Source organism: Heliangelus exortis, chromosome 16, assembly GCF_036169615.1.
Source record: "Heliangelus exortis chromosome 16, bHelExo1.hap1, whole genome shotgun sequence".
NCBI lineage: Eukaryota > Metazoa > Chordata > Aves > Apodiformes > Trochilidae > Heliangelus > Heliangelus exortis.
Window position 1 is genome coordinate 7,093,551 of NC_092437.1, and position 19,721 is coordinate 7,113,271.

The following is a 19,721-nucleotide window of genomic DNA, read 5'->3' on the forward strand; positions in this document are numbered from 1 at the left end:
TTTAAAAAGCAGGTAGGGAAATCTCTGATTTCTGGCATGTGAAGTCACTGTGAGGTTTCTGGTGAAGAATAAAAATGAAATAATGCAGATTATGAAACTGAGTTTCACACCTAGATACAGATATCTGTTAGATACAGAAGTGAAGGAAGCTTGGAAAAAGCTGTTCTAAATCTGTTAGTAAATCTTTTTTTGTTCTAAATCTCTGTTAGTAAATCTTTTTTTCTTCTTCTTTTTTCAATTTTTTAAAAATATTTTAAAATTTTTTTACCACTAACAAAGTGGGAAATGTGGTTACAAAGTAATTTTTGACACTGTCTTTTACCCTATTGTCAGAGTTGTTCATGTTATTCTGAAGTGAAATCTACATTGCTGGTTCAACACATTAACCTTGGGCATCAGTCAGAGAACTCACAAAGTGTTCTTTTTCTTCCACATTGGTTCAAAGCCCTTTCCCCCATGCTTCTCATCTTTCCTGAAGAGCAGTTTATTTAAGTAGTGAATTTTCCCATGTGCAGCACATCATTCTGGTGTAGGTTTGAATCGATTAACTGGGATGAAAGAAAGAAAATTACACCTGAGCCTTTATTAAGGGCAGGTGTAATTAACAACTTCAAATTAATTGAAAATGTTTGCTCTAAAAGTAGCAATTGAGCTCCCTTCTGCTTAACTGCTTCCTCACAGACTTTGTCACCTTGCAGAAGGTGCTGTTCAGCATGCAGTGGAGAGGAAAAGATTGTCTCTGCAGAACCTTTATAAAAGAAACCTGTCATTTTCTCATTCAGAAATGTTCTGTGGTGCTGTGATCACATTATAAAAAGAAGTTCCTTGGGATTCTTTACTTTAAGAAGAAAATCAAAGTTCCTGAAGGACTGAGGACTTTAAGGGGTTATAAGCCAATACTAGGAATTTGATTCTAAATGAATCGGTTGCTATTTTATTTTAATCAAGTTACTTAGGTTAGCTGCCAAAGAAGCATGTTTCCCATGATTTCTTCCTGCAATTTAGTGAAAAATTTCCATCACTGGACATAGAGCAGTCAGAACTGAGAGCACTGAAGGAAATAAATATTTCTTTAGAAGATCTGGATTTAACCAGGACCTTTTGCATTCTTGGTCTTTGTTAAGGTAACTTGTTTTTGAAGAACAGGGTTTATTTTTTAATAAGTTCAAATGATTAAATCTGTTTACATTACCATGTAGCTACCTTCCTTTTAATTTGTATTGTCTTAAATAATCACGGGAGATCTCATTCCTAATCCTCCTCCCACACGTGCTGTTAGGATCTTTCTTGGGACCATCTACAGTGTTTAGCAAGTGTGATCTTCAAGGCTCTTGCCCCTGAAGCTGGTGAATCCTGTTTGGCTCTCAGTCCATGCTTCAGATCTCTGCATGTTGAAGATCTGCCTGCAAGGTGAATGTGTTGGTCGAGTGCACCATGTTGTTCTCCACACCTTGTTTCTGGCTTCCAGCCTGAATTTACACTTTCTTTTTACTTTTGCAGTGCTGTCTTTTGGCTGAGCTCTCCCATACAAATTAGCTGAGCTCCTCAGGAAAAGGTCCATATGTCAGATGAAAGAGCAGATGGGATTTGTAGGCATGGGTGAGTGTGGCTGGGGCAGGGAGCCTTGAACTTGTGTCCATTCACACTTCCTCACCCAACTTCTCAACTTCCTCTCCCTGTGTTGCTTATATTAAAAAATTGCTTCAAGTCTAGTGGCGGAAGGAGATCTGTCATGCAAACAAAAAGTTTCAATTCCTGTTGTTTTTGAAAAATTTCATTTGGCAGGAGGTACTTAATGGTTTTTGGTTTTTTTTCTTTTTGCCTCAATTTGGAGAAGAAATTTCAAAATATGAAGAGTCTGCCTTGCAACCATGTCAATTCAGAACTTCAATTTCAATATGTTTTTGTGTCATAATAGAACTCATCGCATCTATATGGGGAAACAGAGGTAAATTTTCACTGTCTCTGCTGTGCAATTTTTTTCAGAGCCAGGGTTAGACATCAAGAATACCTTAGTGTTTATTGCCTTTTCTAATCACTTGATTCTCTCCTCAGATACAGACAATAAAAGCAGAATTTAAAACGCTGTTTATCTTTCCAGGAATCTTGTACAGTAACCTGCAGGTGCCTTTGTGCTTTCATCCAATATGCACATATTCATGTTGGAGTTTGAAGACATAACTTAAAGATTGCTGCTGTGCATAAAAATATTGCTGTTAAAATTGAGCGCTGTATTTGTAATTTCTTAGGCAAACTTTGTTACGTTTGTTACATTGAGTATGAAATTTGTTTTGGTACCTAACATAGGTTCAGATAGATCCAGTGTACAGTAATAAATCATAGTTTCAGCATTCATGGCTCAGTAATTTCAGGACATCACTGGAACATAAATATGAGTTCAGGAAAAGCAAACAACTTCTACTTTATTTTGTCTGCCATAAGCAAGCAAAGTATTATTGTTTCTTTCAGTTCTCAACATAAAAGGAAGTAAAATTTAATAAAAGCCATTGGCTGCAAGAGTTCATAAGGAGAGAGAGAAGCAGAGAGAGCAGGAACTGTGCTGTGGGAAAGCAGGTGTGGTTCATGAATAAACAAGAGTTTGCAACCCTATGGGACACTGATGAAACAAATAGAATTTTCACAGACATGGATAATAGGAGAACACAAGACAATTTGTCACAGGTAAAGTCAGAAATTGTTATAGCTTGTGTGGCAGTGCTGTTTGGTGTCTGTGGAACTGAAGAGATGGAGTATCAGAAACTGAAAATGACTTTGTATTTCATTGGCAAGGAATTTGCAGTAGTTTTTTTAATGTAATTGATTATTATGTGATATGAGCTCAGACCGGTCTAATATATCAGAAAGTGTTTGCAGAAGATGTGCACAAAATAATCTTTTTCACTGCTTTATTCCTAAGAAAGTTGAAATATGTGAAGTTTTTCTGATACAAAGAAAAGGATAAAAAGAGAAAATCCATCTTTCTACTGCTATGTTAGAGAGGATTTATTAATGCTGTATGTTATCTGAGCAAAAAATTTCCATAAGGTAATTGGAATAGAAAAACAAAAGGGGGGGTTATATTTTAGGCAAATACAGGTTTGTTTAGTTTTTGGGGTTTTTTGGTTTTTTTTTTTTTAAATAATCATAACAGATTTTGAAGTAATTGATATACTAGACTTGGACATCTATCAGCTGGCAGCACTACTGCATTTGCCTGAGTGTGCCTGCTGGATGCAGTCATTGTGGCATTCTGCTTGTTTCAATACCTGCACCCTGGGAAGTTTGTTATCTGGAGAATTAAGCAGTGGAAAACTCCCCTCTAAGGGATAGTGCATAGCATGTATTGGCTGAGATTTTCTGGAGTAAAAAGCCATAAGGAGAAAAAATGATCGTGTTATGTGTAGGCTGAGAAGGTGTGGGGGGGAGGTCTGTGTCAGTCCTGGGCAGCAAAATGCTGTGTGCTTGGGGCAGAATGTGAGAACTGGTCAGAATCCAGCCCTGTGTGCATGATTCCCCTGTCTCACAGAGAAGTATGAGACATTCATTGAAAGGATTTTCTATGCAAGGTCCTAGACAAGCCCAACACACAATTTCTTAAACCAGGGTTAAGCCTTCATATCCTTGTGGTTTGTCAAAGAGGAAGAAGGGCAGAGGACAAATTGCTGCCTTTGGTTACCTCCATACAACATCAGCCTCCTTGGCCTTGAAAGATTTTGTGAGAGCAGTGTAACAGGTGATCAAAAGAGAGTCATTTAACTTGACAGATATTAATTACTTCACCTAAAGTAATAGTACCTGAAGTACTGTAAAAATGCAGGTCTCACCTGGCACTATGCATGATAAGGACATGCTGAGGTGTGGGATCTATTTGGAGAAGCTGTTGATAAGGCACAAATCCAGTCTGGAAGTGTTTTCCCTTTCTCTTCTGTCTACAGTCCATGTCTTTATAGCTTGATGCTGACACACAGGTATGAACTGTAGCCTATGAACCATTGCTTTTATTTCTTACTTGAGGTACTGTTGGGGAGGGCAGGGGCAGCACAGATGTGGAGATAACCAAATGGTTCCTACCAGAAAGGGCTCATACATAACATGTATGAGAGTTAGAAAACAGGAAATTGTAATGAGATGGTGCCACATTTCCCTTTCTCTCACTCCCTAAAGCCTGCAATAAAGCATCAGATTGTACGAGCACAAAAATATTTGCAAAGCTGAATTTCACACGAAAAAATGTCTTAAACTTTTTTTTGAACTCCTTTTAAAACTTGTCTAAGGCTTCCTGAGTCTTTTTATCTAAGTCTTCTGAGAGCTTGTAAGATCAGGGTGCAAGGTAGATCAGTTGTCAGCTCTTTTACTTTTCCACCCTCTTTCACTTTAATCAATGACTTTAAAGTACTTTATCCCATGGCTTTCCCATGCAATTTTCAATAGACATCTTGTTAAAGGCCATCTTTCTTAGGTGACTGATATATATATTTTTTCCTTGTGAGTTGTGTTTTTCCAAAGCTTTGATTAGTCTCATTGTCCTGATCTGGACTCCATGACCAGCTCTTTTCTGGAGAAGCAGAGAACTTCACACACTATTCAAGCAGAAGTCTTTATTGGTGCTGAGTACTGAAATGATTACTTGTGTTTTGCAGACTACACTGCTGTCTGTAATCTCCCAGCAGGATATTCACTTTTATTGCAACAGCATGACATTTTCAACTTGTGTCACTTTGTAAGCTGCTATAACTTCTGGGTCTTTTTCTGAAGAAATATGTTCCTCAGCCAGCCCTTGTGAAGCTGGTAATTCCTGCTGAACTTTGTCAAAATACTTTTTTTCCACTTGCTGAATCATATGTTATTGCTTTTCTCATTTGTCAAACTCGTTTTGAATTTGATTCTTCCCCCTTGCAACCTGCTTGCAGTTCTTTCCACCTTTGTGTCAAAGTCTGCAAATTTAATAAACAAGATCTCTAGTCCATCACCAGATCATTAATATAAACACCAAATAGTACAAAGCAAAGTCAGCCTCCTCTGCAGCACCACTCGATTTATTCTTTGAGTTTTCACAGTGAAACTCTGGTAATTACTTTCCAAGTGTTGTTTCTTGACAAGTTTCAAGTGCTGTTAGAGCAGGAAGGTCCTGCTGAGAACATGCTGGCCTGTTAAGTGGTGATCAAGGGAAACTGAAGTATTTGCCTCATGTGAGACCTACAAATTGTCAGGTTTTCAGAGGGGAGTTTAGGAAATGTTTAGGCTTTGAAATTCCTCAATGTGGTAATATTTTCAAAACTGGGAGTAGGTTGACTCGTTCATACTGTGTGCTGTGCTATAGATGTCACTAGGCACCAATCTGGATTTTTAGTTCCTAAATATTTTTGAGACTATGTCTGAGGGTTTTTCTTACTGTACTTAATCACTCTAAGCCTTTTTATCAGCAAGAAAATAAATTATAATAAAATACCTCCAGGCTCCTCCATCTCCTGCTGAAACTGGCAGAATTACCATTGTTTTCAAGGAAATCAAGCTACTGCTTGATGAATACCTTCTTCTTTGAATAAATGTTGGCAGATATTATTCAGCCAGATATAGATCTGAACAAATAATGTGAAACATTATTACAGATGGATAATTTATTTGATAAATAGCATCTCTGTTTGACAAATATTAGTCTACCTCTATGACTGGCTACAAAAGATGGCAATGCCACATAAAATTATTACATCAGTCATATATGTTGATATTTCATATAAATTACCAGGCTTTTCAGATACCCCTATCTTAGAAGACAGCCATTCTCCTGTAAATATATGGGAGCACTCAATACACTTTGGGCCAAGTTCAAGCCTGCTAGAAGTGACTACATGAGGAGATGAGAGTTGATAGCAGCAGACTACAACTTTTAAGACAACCCAGCTTGTGTCCACTATCTTTAAAATCACTTAAACAACATGTTCAGTGTGCTGCAGAGTTCAGCAAAATATTGTAAGGGTTCTGGCTCTGACTTAAAGAGAAAGAAAAACGAAGGTGTTTTCTTTAAAAGCACAGCTTGGAAAAAGAAGTTGCTGCTTGAAATTTTATCACAGGTCCATCTATGCATTATGCTCTGGAACCAATTTTTAAGCTTCTGCACTGTACCTGCTTTGCAGAAAATGTTGTGCACTGTAGCTGAAAGGCACCAAGTCAACAGAAAATCCCCATCAATCTTTATCCTGCTGTTCTGGATATGAAACAAAGTCTTCTGTTATTAAAAAAATGTATTAATAAATTGGACTCCCACATAGAGTCATATTTTCATTCATTTTGGATTAAAAAAATGTGAGGTATGTATGTTAAAACAGTATATGATTTTGTGACTGACATAAATGTCAGTCACATTTATGCCCAGAAATTCATGTGATGTCTGTGAAGGATTATGCAGGCACTACTTTTCCCTCCTGGATTGCTCCCCCTTGTCCCTTGGAGCACTGATCCCAGCAGTACTAAAAGGGAGATGCTGCTGTGTAGAGAGTGAGGAAGAATCCCTCTCCATCCAACCTTCCCTTCTGGGTCCCGTGGCAGCCAGGAGATGCTTTGTCTCTTGCTCCCTGCAGCAAGCAGATGAGAATTTTTAACACTGTTAATGTTTAGTAAGGACAAGTGTAAGGAATGCTTAACAGAGAAAAGCTTGACTAGATATGAATAAAAATTTCTCCTCATTTGTACAGGCAGCAGGATTTCTGCACGACTTGGTTTTCCTGTCAGAGGAAATGATAGAGCTCAGTGCATACGAGCTCTGAACCTCACCTAAGTAAGGCTGAGATGATGTCTCACTGAATCCTGGCATTATTTGTAATTATTGGGATCACCTGCACAGCTGACTGCCAGCCAGATTTCTTGCTGTATGAATGTACATGCACACATTCCAGGTGTCTTCTTGCATTAGATTGCTGTCATATTATTCTGTTTCAGGTAGGATGGTCCAGAGAATAAGAGTAAGCTGAGCAAAAGCCATGAAGCTCAAATTCCTCTGCATGTAATGGAGAGATGGAGTTGTCAGACACATCTTCCAGTGACTCCAGAGGAGTCACAGCAATCCTGTGGTTGATTGGGGAATTTCTCTGGTAGAGAATGAGAGTCAGAAAGAAGAGAGAGAAGAAGAGGTCAGCCTGTCTTATCCTTGACCTGTTCTGCATGCCTTCCACTGCTTTCTTCAATCAACTTTAAATGACTCAGATGACATGGCTTTAACCTCTCATTCTTGGTTGATGCTCAGAAGGTCTGGAGACCTTTCTGGAGTTGGAGTAATATTTGCACAATATGGAGACTACATGTAAAACCTTCCAAAAGTCTTAGGGCCTCCTGTGTGACAGTGCTGGGTAAATGGAGAGAGGCAGAAAGCCCTGGATGGCATCATGTGGAGCACTGTGTTGGCAGCTGCCCAAAAAATAATTAATAAATCTCCTATCTCAGAGATAAACACATTTTATACTATGTCTAGGCCCAAAATATGAAAACCTCACCCTGTAGAGTAATGGCTCTATAGAGAATGCCTGGAGCCCAATGTTCTTCCTTCAATTGTGAACATTTTTTTTTTCTTTCAAATCACTTACATGGCTATAATGAATTTTGTGTGGGTGTTGAAAATTATACCTGTTTTAAGCAATCTTCTTAACCTGGTAGGTAAATGAATTCATTATTGACATAATCTCATGTAGTTCCTTAATATGCTTTATAATACAAGCATTTAATTTTTTTCAAGTTTTGTTATCCAGCCTGGTATAAAAGCATTCTGTTTCATTGCACCAGTCACTTTTTATTAGACAATATAAAATGATCTGACTTACTGGCATTTCATTGGATATCATGGGAAAAATGGTTTCTTTTTAAGAAAAAAATGCAACAAAAAAACCCCACAAGAATGAACATTACAAAGACTGTGATGTGCTGAGAGTAAAGCCCCACAGATACAAAATAAAGGTCAGGACATGTTACTCAAGTCTTGCTTGTAAGTAAAAATATCATGCTAATGTGTGGCTGACAAAAACCTAAGGGAGCCAGACAGACTTCTGACAAATGATTTTGATAGTTCTCATAAGCTGAAAAGTGCCTTTTTTTGCCTCTCTTTTCCTTTGAACTGTTTCCCACCTGCTTATAGATGTGCAGAGAGAAAGGGAGTTAATCGAGACATGAAAACAAGAGGGTACAGTTAAAAATAACCTGTACTAAACACTGCCTTTTGTGTGCTCCCAGGGGAAGGCCTTAACTGTCAAATGTCTAAGTTATTAACTAACCTTACTGAATTTTCAGTATACAGAATGATTTGCATATCTTTTGCAAGCATTTTTCTTCATACATTATTAAGCAGATTAAGAGATGTTCCCTGCTGTTTTCAAGTCTCGGGCAGAATTTCATTCTAGTCTAAAGGAGACTGGAGAAGATAAGCAGAATGAAGAGCTGAATACCACACAAATCTAAGAATTCATTCACATTCACTTCTGTAATTTTTTTTTTTTTTTTTTTTTTTTTTTGTAAAAAGTAAGAAGACCAAACTCTTCTGAAAATTTTCAGCAATGCAAAAAAGGAAAGTGAATTAGAAGGAAGTGTCTTGGTTTTAGTAGAGATAATGTGGCAAGGTTTCTTGAACCTTGGTGGGATATTTGGCCAGAAGGACAGACCTTAAAACACCCACTGCTTGGGTATCTGCAGAGCATGGAGCCTGCTTGCATGAGAACAGGGATGGTGAACCAAATCACCTATATCCTAGAAAAAAAATAATATTCAAAGCCTCATATTTTTCAAGCTGAAACTTGTTTTCTTGGTCAGCCTTAGGAAGCATCCCTGCAGATGTGCACAATATATTGTCTAGCTGGACACCATGAGATTTGAATGAGAACTGAGTTTGTTCATTGAGTTACAAAAAGCAAAGAAAATAAATACTTCCCATGATTATGTTAATCAGACTGTGCCTTTGACATCTTTATCTTGCTATCTTTATTTTAGCATCATCCTGCTGCAAAAGCCATACAAAAGGGCCTAATAGTTGCAAAAATACTATCCAGCTCCCTGTCAAGAACTGCTATCCTATATAAATAAGATCTTGCACTTTAAAGCTGGCAGAGCTTAGCCTTAAGGAAATGATATTGTTCAATTCAAATATATCCATATTCTCGTTTCCTTACACAGAGCCTGTTCAGAGGGGAATTATCTTGTTAAGATCTAATAGTATACAGTGTATGTGTGGTGTAAATATATGGCCATTTAAAATTCAAATATGTGGAGGTCATTGTAGGAACCTTCTGTGCCTCAGCAAGTGTGAATGAATTATCAGACTACTTTCATTCTTCCCTCACTGTTCACATTGTTATTTGCAGCTGGGAGCTATGCAATAAGTTACCTTTATATTAGCATTGAAAATTCCAAGGCTTTAAAATGAAAATATTTCTTCTTCTTTTACTCCCAGTTTTATTTGTGGGCTGTGAAAAACCTACAATGTGCCTGTTGATCAGAAACTGGTTGGGATGTTGGAAATCTGGTGGGCTAAAGTGTGTTTGGTGTAGTGTGGCTTGGAAAAAGAGGAGAAATGTGTGGATTTGCTGGTTCCTGACACCTGTGGTGTGGTTATTTTGATGCTGCTTGTGCCAGGTGACTGTCTGTGGTGCTTTGATGGGTGGAGAGGATTTTGTTCTGCTGCAAAGCTGCACTGGTGGCTTTTTTAGCAGCATTTATCTGTGGAGAGCTGTAGGCACGGGTGAAGCAAAGAGCTGGGCTGGAACAGGAAGGTGCTGGAGTGGCAAAGCATCTGCTGCCTGCTCTGCATTCCTCATGGGGCTGGGAAACAGCTTGGTGGCTGCTGCTTGGGGCAGCAATCATGGGGCTGGGGTGGCAAAACTGGTGGCTCCTTGGGGTCCTGATTTCTATCCACCCTTCCCCTCTTGGGCAGCAGGCCTGGCTCTCTAGGGGTAGCTGACATTAGCTAAACAAGAAGAGCTAAACCCACTCCAGATCTTGGTGCCTCATCCTTGGGGCAGCTGAATTCAGGTTTGCTTGCAATACTGATGGTTTGAACCCCCTTGTTCTGAAGATTTTCATATCCCAGCAGCTCTCCTGCCCTTCCCCTTGCTCCTGCACAACTTGGGCAATGCTCCTGGGGAGGGCTCTTTGCCCAAGTTTGAAAAGGAGGATTTGGAAGAAAACTGTTACTGTAATACCATCTCCTGGTGGTGAGGTCATTCTCTGGGGGGGTAGGATACATTCTGTACTGCAGCAAACTAAGCTACTGGATAACAAAATCACAAGTTCCTGAGCTCTGGTGGTAGAATTTCCTCCCTATTCCCAGTTCTGCTGCTGTTGAGAAATGGATATTGCATAGGGGAACTTTGGTCTGTTTCAAACAAAAGTTGTTTGTTCCTTCTACAAAGTCTGTGTAAGAGATTTACCAACAGTGTGAGTGGCTGTAGTTCTCAGACCCTGGTGACTCCACTTGCATTTTTTCCTTGCATGACTCCTTTTTGGCATTGCAATCCCCACACGATTCACTTAGACGTGACATAAATTTATGTGTAAGCTTATTGACAGTGGAACCTCAGTTTCTGGTAAAAGAAAGGGGAAGTGGAATGCTGGTTTGCTAATCTATTTAGGTAAATTCACACGACAGCTCTACCTGCTGGTACCAACACCATTTTTTCCCCCTTTGCCCTAAAAATTTCAAATGGTCCTGATTCTGCTTTCATGTTGCCTCTGTGCTTTCCTTTAAAGGTAAGACAGAGGAAAGCATGCAAAATTGATGTTTTCACTTGCCAGAGTTTCTAACTAAAAAAGATTTCTTCCTGGCAATTCTATCTCCAGATATTACCACTCCATCTTCTAAAAATTGTAAAAGCCCCTGTATATTTGATATCTTGTGGACTCTCACCAAGTTTCAAAGGAAGATGATATTTGCTGGGCAGGTTGTCGATAGAACATAAAATAAGAATGAAATTGTAATTTTATGGCAGATATCATAGTTGTAACTGTCACAAGCACTCTATATCCTCAATAGTCAGATGAAAAAAGAGTCTCTGAAAATATTTGATTGGTGCTTTTTTTCCAGTTAAGCCAGGAAAAAATCCTCAAAATTATGAACATGGTGAAAAATAAAGAAGTGAGCATTGAAGGAGCTTCGCATTTGGCACAGAAAGAGATGTATGCTGGAAAGGTAAAGTCAGTCCTTTGATGTATTTTGCAAGACTTTCAAATGTATCAGCAGGTTCTGGAAAGCCTGGCTGAGTGTTAGGTGCATGTCTGTGCTTCTTTCAAATATGCAGTCAGAACCTGTGTGAACTTATACACCCCAGTTTGTAACCAAACCTATCAGGTACTGATGGGTAATTCTATGTGTATGTAATGGATACCCCATGTAGATGCTGCAGCTCTGCTGCAGTCATTACCTGGATTAATTAGTTTAAATCTAGATCAGATATCTCCACATGAGTTTCATTATTCTAAGTCTTGTCACAACAAATGTAGGGCAAAATCCTGATTTCGCTGATACCACGAAACATGTGAGGAAAATTATGGATCTAGAGTCTGCTAGTGTTGGGTTGTCCTTGTGGCATGAGTGGTCATCATAAGAGGGTCAGATAATTCAGAGTTATGCAGAGCCACAAGAACAGCTGGCAACAAAGTGCAAAGCTTTGGCCAGTCTGACTTCAGTTCCAACATTGCCTATTGTCAGGCAGAAGTTGAACCAGTGTAAAGGTGGCTTAAGGATCAGATTGAGAAACAAAATTGCATTTTTCTGCTGTTAAAGCCTTCATCTCAAGTGGATCACTAGCATATTTCCATTTTTATGGAAAGCATGGAAGTTCTTTTCCTAAGAAAGTAGAAGTTGATAAAGTCAGTGAAAATAGTTTGAGAATGAGGAGCACATTAACTGTACACATTGGTACAGCAGTCTGGTAGTTCTCTCTCTAATCCCTGCCCAGTATCTCTCCCATTGCAATCTCTGTCCATCACCAGTGCCAGCAGAGAATTCTTTGGAAAAATTTTCACTGTGTATTTGCCTTTCTGCTCTGGAGCTTTGAATCACCCTCCCTATGGAAGCAACTCCAGTGAAATCTTATGATGTGCTAATGACACAACCTGAAATTTTTTTCACCACAGGAGCTGACAGTGATTTTGAGATAAACATGTGCTTGCTGGAATTTTTAAAAATAACTTTCTGAACTGCTTATTAACTTCTTGGCTGGAAAGGAGTAGAAGGAGAAGCAAAAATAAATAATAATGAATAAGCAGTGCAAGTTTTGCAGAGGGGCTGCAGCCCACAAAAAATGTTAAGGCCAGCATTGAAGACTACATAAAATCTCAGAGTAAGAGGTGAAAAGGTTCCCTTTCTACTTCTGCTGCATTTAAGTTTTTGTGGTACCTAATTGTTAGGACTAATTTAAATGTAATATAGCTGGATCACATTATTCCCTTCCCTGCACTTTCCTGAAGGTTATAGAATCAGTCATTTTCCATTCAGAGGGTGTAGCTGCTGTAAGGGACCACATAACAAATTGTGTACCCTCATATAATACCAAGCAACAAAGATCTTCCAGTTTACTGTAATACATACAAGGGTCTGTAAATATTTTTTTGGAAGTCACATATGGTTCCTGTTTGCTACTTAGCTCATTTCATAAAATGCTTTTCCTCATGTATTTTGAAATGTGTTTAGTACAATCCATGGGCTCTGCTCTTTTCCTCCCTGTCTTCCTTCTTTCTGCTCTCCCTTTCACCTCCCATCCCAATCTGTGATCCCTTCATTAGTTCATCAGGACTCGTGGATATTTTGAGCTTGTGAAAATCAGGTCAGAATGATCATAGAATCATAGAATCATAGAATCATAGAATCCTAGGGGTTGGAAGGGACCTGGAAAGATCATCTAGTCCAACCCCCCCTGCCAGAGCAGGGCCACCTAGAGTACATCGCCTAGGAACGTGTCCAGGCGGGTTTTGAATGTCTCCAGTGAAGGAGACTCCACAACCCCCCTGGGCAGCCTGTTCCAGGGCTCTGTCACCCTTACAGTAAAAAAATTCTTTCTGATATTCAACTTGAACCTCCTATGCTCCAACTTACACCCATTACCCCTTGTCCTATCACTGATGCTTCCATGTATAAACATGTGGAGTTCTGCAAAGCCTCCAGTGCCGTTTGAACACTTCTCACTGTGGGAGATTTTACCCGAAAACACAGTGGGATCTGAGTGGACAAAAATTAGCACAGTGCTGGACAAATTGCTGATTTTTGTTCTGTTTTTCAGGATTCACAGGATTTGCTGATCGGCTCATGATTTAACTTCATTATCTACAAATTCAAGCACTATCAGTGGCAGAAAGGAATTTTGCAGGTAGCTTAAAAATTCTCACTTTTGAAGCAATATATAAAAATATATAAAGCAATATATAAAAAGTATATAAATATATAAATATATAAATATATAAATATATATATAAATATAAATATATAAATATATAAAAATAAATATAAATATATAAATATATAAAAAGTATAGGATAGTTGGGTTGCTTGATAAATGTTATGAAATAGCTTAAAACACCTTGTCATTCAGCAACCTATCTGAGAGGTATAAAACACTGAACAAACCTTCTACCTTTTGATGTAAAATTATTCTGGGGGTTATATTTGAAACTCCCTCTACTGAGTCCCTGGGAGATTCTTGATGGTCTAAGAAACATTATCCATCACAAAGCTTGGGAAGAAACGTTCCTGGGAATACTCAGAAGGTTCATTTGGCAGACTGTGTACTTTATTTCTGGTTACTCTGTCCTGCAAATCCTCTTTCAACTTGTAACTTTAAGTCTCTCTTGGCTTGCATGATATTAAAACAAACTTTGGTCAATAAAACCTAATGTTGCTTTTTTGGTTCAGTGACTTCCGTGACAAAGGTTTAATGATGTTTTCAGGAATCTGGATTTCAATGACTTTTTCCTGCAGTTTGGAAAAAAAATTAAAATGAGCAAGTCCAAGTCATACATCCTAGAGGTGTTTTTTGTTTACTACACCTTAGCTTCTGTACTGGGTTGTATAAGGCAAGGAGACTGTAAAAAATATATATTTCCGAGTGATAAATGGATGCATATTCATCAAAAGGAATAGGGAAAGACACAATTAATATCAGTTTGTTTTGTAACTAAAACAAATATAGTACAGTATGTTGATGATGGAATGTAATTTTTTATTCCATTCACTGCATGATAGATACCTGTTCTAATCTGGTCCATTGCCTAAGTGCCCTTGCACAGTGATATTGGGAATTCTGCCTTTCCCTTTCAGCAAAGAGAAATGATGGAGTCAAGTAATGACAAACGTTCTATTCCAGATTGATTTCAACACAAAGACCATTTTTAAAATTGAAAAAGGAATTATTAAGAAACAGTTCCCTTTCTCACAAGTCAAAGCCTGTGAAGATACTGAAAGGAGATGCTTCAGCATTGTGTCTCATGGGTGACAAGATGATGAGCTGGAAGCAGTGTCTCCTGATGATAAAAGGAAGGTAAGGTTTTACAATGGCTGAGGCAGATTGCTATAAATAACAGTTAATGTTATGGTAGTACCCAGCAAGTCTCAGTCATAAATGGGAATTGTTATGCTGTGCATTGGGCAAGAAAGGAGTTGCTATGTCTTTATTTGGTGTGTGTTTATACACAGAACAAAGGGAGTGTGAGTTCAGGATAAAGTTTGGCCTTAGGATTTTGCCACTCTTCACTAGGACTGAAGATGTAAAGCCAGCTCAGGAAATGATATGAAGGGGGATGCATTTCTTCAGCTAAACGTTGACTGCAGCTGGTCTGAGGCTGCATTAAAGCAGCAAACGAAACAAAACTGATGACATGCACAGCTGACTCTTAACTGAAATTATCTAAGCATTTTTTCCCCTTATATGTAAGATGTTTACTAAAATGCATGCTTTCAACAGGAATGAGGCCATCCTGGTGCTCTGAAAAGAAAAAGCCCGAGATCTTTACCATCAAAATGTACTGAAATGCTAAAATTATCAGAGGAAGACAGCCTGGGTACAACTAGATTTTTGTTTGATGAAATGATTTAGTGTTGCAAGATTTTGGATGAGATGTTTCATTTTGAGGTCTCAGCTTCTGAGTAGTAGTTTCAAACAAATATTCCAGGTAGTTATGTAATTAGACTCTACACTGAAACCTGAGAAAATCCAGCCATGATATTAGCACCAGCTTTTCCCCTGAATGCAGATATCATGTGTGTTCAGAGGTGATCAGGCCTCAGAGCTCGTGTTATCACACTCCTGAGGTGCTGAAATCAACTGCACCATTTAGGCTGAGGTACAAAATCTCAAAAAGCACGGGAAGAGTTTGTATCCAAACATCTGCTGGAACCCATTTTAAGGGGCTTTTTGCAGAGGGATACATCCCTTGTGAAATTTAATGGTTCACTTCATATAGAGAAACTTTATTCCAGATGAACCTCATGGCTGAACAGCTTAACTTAAAAAATGGATTACATTCAGCAGAAGACCTCAAGAAGGTAAGGTACATCCATTCTGTAGGAAGGAAACTCATATATGGCCCTGTTTAACAAGTGTTACACTCTAATCCATGCTGGTTTTAACTGTAGGCTAACTTTTCTTTTCCCACTGAGTTCATTTGAGATTTCAAGCTAAATCAGTCAAGTACTACTTGGGCTTGAACTCAGCTAAATAGAATCTCTGTCCTAGTGTGCTTTGTATATAAATTGAAATGGTAAAACTATGTTTTACAGTAACCCCTCCAGTTTAAAATTATATTCTCCTTACACTGACAGGTTTAGAACTGTGGTCATGAAACCAAATTGCAGTTAAGTAGTTTAGCATCATAGAATGAACCAATTGATTTTATACTAATTTATTTTATCTATTTGGTTGCTGCTTATAGTGTTGTCTATAATTTGTATGCTTGAAAAATCCACTGTTAATGTAATATTCCAGAGAATTACCATGAAAAGCATAGTCTTTCTGCCACCACTTATTATATAGATTATATACCTTCTGAGTAGAGTTATACAGAGCAATTCATACAAGAAATAGTCCTGCTCTGAAAGCCCTGCGGACTGTGATGTGATACATGAAGGACACTTGTACATCCACTGATTGGGTGAAGTATGAACTGCATTTCCATAGACCTCTGGGCTATAGATTGTATTTAATATTTCTGATAAATATTTTAAGATTTTAATTTGCTGAAAAGAAGTTAATTATTTTATTGCTTTTTAAAGTTAAAACAAATGCCAAATCTGCATGAGATGAGGTTAACTGCTGGTGCAACAGTGATCCCCAGCAAAACGAAGTTGTGGTATGTGCTAGACACTGCTGTGTGCATTACCAGCACGTATATATAAAGGTGATGGTGCTCAGAGTGATTTTAATGGTGGAACTTATTTATGTTTACCTCTTATCTTTTTACTCCATGCTCAGTCACAGTAAAAAGGAGAAAAAAACTTGGCAAAGCAGATAGGGAGTATAGAAGGCCTGCTAGAAAACAGTGACTCTTACTGGCCAGTTGACTGAACCAAAATTTGTAATTAATTCTCACCGTGGTCTGAAACACCACCCTGTGGGGGTGACCAACCATGGTGGCTTGATGGGGTGGCTTTTAGAGACAGGAATCACTTCAGAGCAGGAGCCATGCAGTAGGAAATGTCTGTCACCACCATTTCATTCAGCCCCTAAAGCATCACAGATAAGCTTGACTTTTGCTTCCACTTATTCTATTACTAAACCAGTGAACCAGCTGCAATGATTTTACATAGTTTGTTCTCCATTCTATGGACAACCCACCTTTCCCCTGAGCCAGCTCCTAAAATACCTGGAAATTGCTTATACTATCAAAGGAGATAAAGAGAATGAAGAAAAAAATCTGCCTAGCAAAACCTAATGAAAAAATTTAACATTGTAATTATCTGCACAGGGCAATTATTTCAAAAGACTTCACAGTTCATAGAAAATTATTTTAATTGTTTTTAAAAGGCTACCCCTGTATGTCTTGTAAACACTATCCTCAAGTGTGTACAGGATTTGTTACCTTGCAACATTTAACAAGTTTGTTAACAAACAAAAATTGATTTTTATTTATCTTGTGAAGCAAAGCCCTTGTTGCTTTCTCTTGATATTAATCCTCTCCCCCTTTTTTTGGCAAAGTAACTAATGGTGGAAACATCTGGAGATCCGATTAAACTCTAAGTCCCTGCTTTAAAGAAAGGAGAGATCAATATAGCTTCCAGCTCCATTAACCAAGTCTTATCACTTTGGCCGTTTATTTGGAAATAGATGCAATTTATATTTTATGTTTAATTCTTCTGGAGCAGCTAAACTTATTTAAATTCCTCATAGAACACCCTAATCAACTAGTCACACCTTGAGGAGAGAGTGGAAGAAAAGAAAGGTCTGATAGAACTGTCAGAATGATAAAGAAATGCAGTAAGCTTCAAGAAAAATGAGAATGCAAATGCTTAAATAGGAATAAAAAACACATACAGTAAAGCCCCACTTGTTGGCAAATGTGGGACCTTTGTTATAAGCATCAGAGCAGAATCCTAGAGGAGAGACTGAAGCAGAAGATTCTGCTGTAATAGGAGCTGTGTGTGATAAGGCAGTTTCTGCCAGGATTAATTTATCACTTAAATAGGCAATAGCCAAAATTTGGCACAGTCATTTCTGATAGAAGGGCTTGAGAACAGAATACATTGACCCTTTCCTGCCAAGTGACTGGTGGGAAAGAGGGGAGACCAGGATCAGCCCTCATGGAGGAAGGGCATGCACAGAGGCATTTCCAAGTGGGAGGGTTATAGGACTATTTGTTGGGCACTACCTTATGGTGTGGTGACTTCTTTAGAGCTTGGGACAGAGAAGCCTGGAGGACAGAAACTGTGAAGCCTTGTCCTGTTATGCACTGCTCAGTCACCCAGTGAAGTCCTTTAAAGGCTCATAGTCCAAGACTCACCACCCCGAAGAAAGGAAAGGAAAATATAGATTGGAAGGGCCAGAGTGTGGTTAATAAATTAACAGGGCTTGGGTGATTTTTAGTCAATAGTCAGCTCTTCTTAATTTTAGCTCTCTCATTAGACATGACAGGCTGGAAGTTCATATTTTATGCTTCAGTTTACTTGCATGTCAGATGAGAATAAGAAGGTCTTATCTCAAAGGTTTTATGCTTTAGTATTGATACTTTTTGACTGTTCCATGGAAGATGCTATAAAAATGTAGAGACTTATTGGCATTAGAAAATGCTCTAACAAAGCCAAGGTTTGCATAAATAAGTAAGTCAATGAAGAATGAACTCTATCTCCATTCCTTCTCCTCCAGGTGCTTGGTACAGCTACGTGAAGGGGAATTGACTTTATATCGCCTTGGTTTGGGAGAAAAGAACAAGAGTGCAGACCCTGTAACAAATGCAATTAATTTGTCTGGTGGTAATGTGAGTGTCAGGAGAATGGATGCAGTACCTTTTCAGTCCAGACCAAAGAACACAATTATTTGTAAGTATAGTTGGTAATTAGCAATTTGTTAAAGCACTGCGAGTGAAATCAAGGGCAAGAGAATCTCAGTGTCCCAGAACAGAACAGAACAGAGAAAAGAGGCCACCAGAATTCTATAGATAAACCCTCCAATTGCTGTGCAGTGACTTGAGGAGTATTTTAAGGAGGAATCAAAAGTACCAGATTGTTTAATTGAGAAGATGCATTGAAATACTGCCCACCAAAACAGTTGTCATGTCAGGAGCCAGTGAAGAGAAATATCATTCAGCTGGATAGGACAGACATGTGAACAGGCTCTGACTACCTTGTGCAACAAGCACAGTGAGATGTAGCACATTGTTCACCTTCCCCCAAGGTGGAGAAGAGAAATTAGGAGGTAACTGCACCACAAAGTCAATATATGGCAAAACTTCAGCTCTCTAACCTTAGACACGTAAGCAATTAACTCTCTCTGAAAAGGTCAGAGTCAGCAGCACTGGGCTCTTTTGACAAGTAAAGCTGCTGAACATCATTCTGCTTAAATAAGAAATATCTGTGGCTGTATTAGTCAGCATGTTATTTACACTTGCTTGCATTTATATGTGTCATTCTTAAATTTCAGGTTTCGAATACCCTTTACTGTCCAAAATAACAGGACAAAGGATGTTGGGAAGCTCCAGAATGAATGGGTGTCTCTCATGGAAAAGTACTGCCCACTGTGCAGGGGTGCCTCACCGCCTCAGGAGGGATCTCAAGGATGCATCTCCTCTGAAGCTGATTATGAGGATTTTACTATACCCATGAATCAACAGAAAGAGAAGGCTCTCCACTTTGGTGTGAGTTGTGCAGCAGTCAGCCTGTACAAGTCTTCAAGCTCCCAGACAAACCCTGCAAAGGCAGACACAGCCTCAGAATCACCATCTCTTTTACTTTCCACAAGTAAGGCAGAGGTACCATGAGCCCCACCCGTGTTTCTACAGCCCTGCAGCCTCTCTCCATCCACAAGGAGAACAAAAGCCTTTCACTGGGATGTTGTTCCTTGTGATAAGGTGAGGATGAAAGTGGATGAAAGAAAAAAATTGTAGCCTGTATTACATGTATAATTATCATAAAAAGTACAGCTGTGCCACAAAACAACCTGTGGATACCCTTCTGTATGTCTGGATGGAACAAAGTGACTGTTCTTTTAGCTTTTTCTTAACCCTGTCAGTCCTATATTTTTAGATTCAAAAATCTGTCTGGGGATCAT

The 19,721-nt window shown here is 38.7% G+C and overlaps 2 long non-coding RNA genes across 2 annotated transcripts; both read left to right on the plus strand.

Annotated features, from left to right (window-relative positions):
• The first annotated feature begins 1,680 nt into the window (after nucleotides 1-1,680).
• On the plus strand, nucleotides 1,681-11,159 carry LOC139803609 (uncharacterized). The gene is made up of 3 exons (XR_011729066.1): nucleotides 1,681-1,948; nucleotides 2,470-2,682; nucleotides 11,057-11,159. It is a non-coding gene; the product is annotated as an uncharacterized lncRNA (long non-coding RNA).
• Nucleotides 11,160-14,264: 3,105 nt separating this feature from the next.
• Nucleotides 14,265-19,469, plus strand: LOC139803600 (uncharacterized). Its single transcript, XR_011729063.1, has 3 exons — nucleotides 14,265-14,504; nucleotides 18,321-18,493; nucleotides 19,095-19,469. It is a non-coding gene; the product is annotated as an uncharacterized lncRNA (long non-coding RNA).
• The last annotated feature ends 252 nt before the right edge of the window (nucleotides 19,470-19,721 follow it).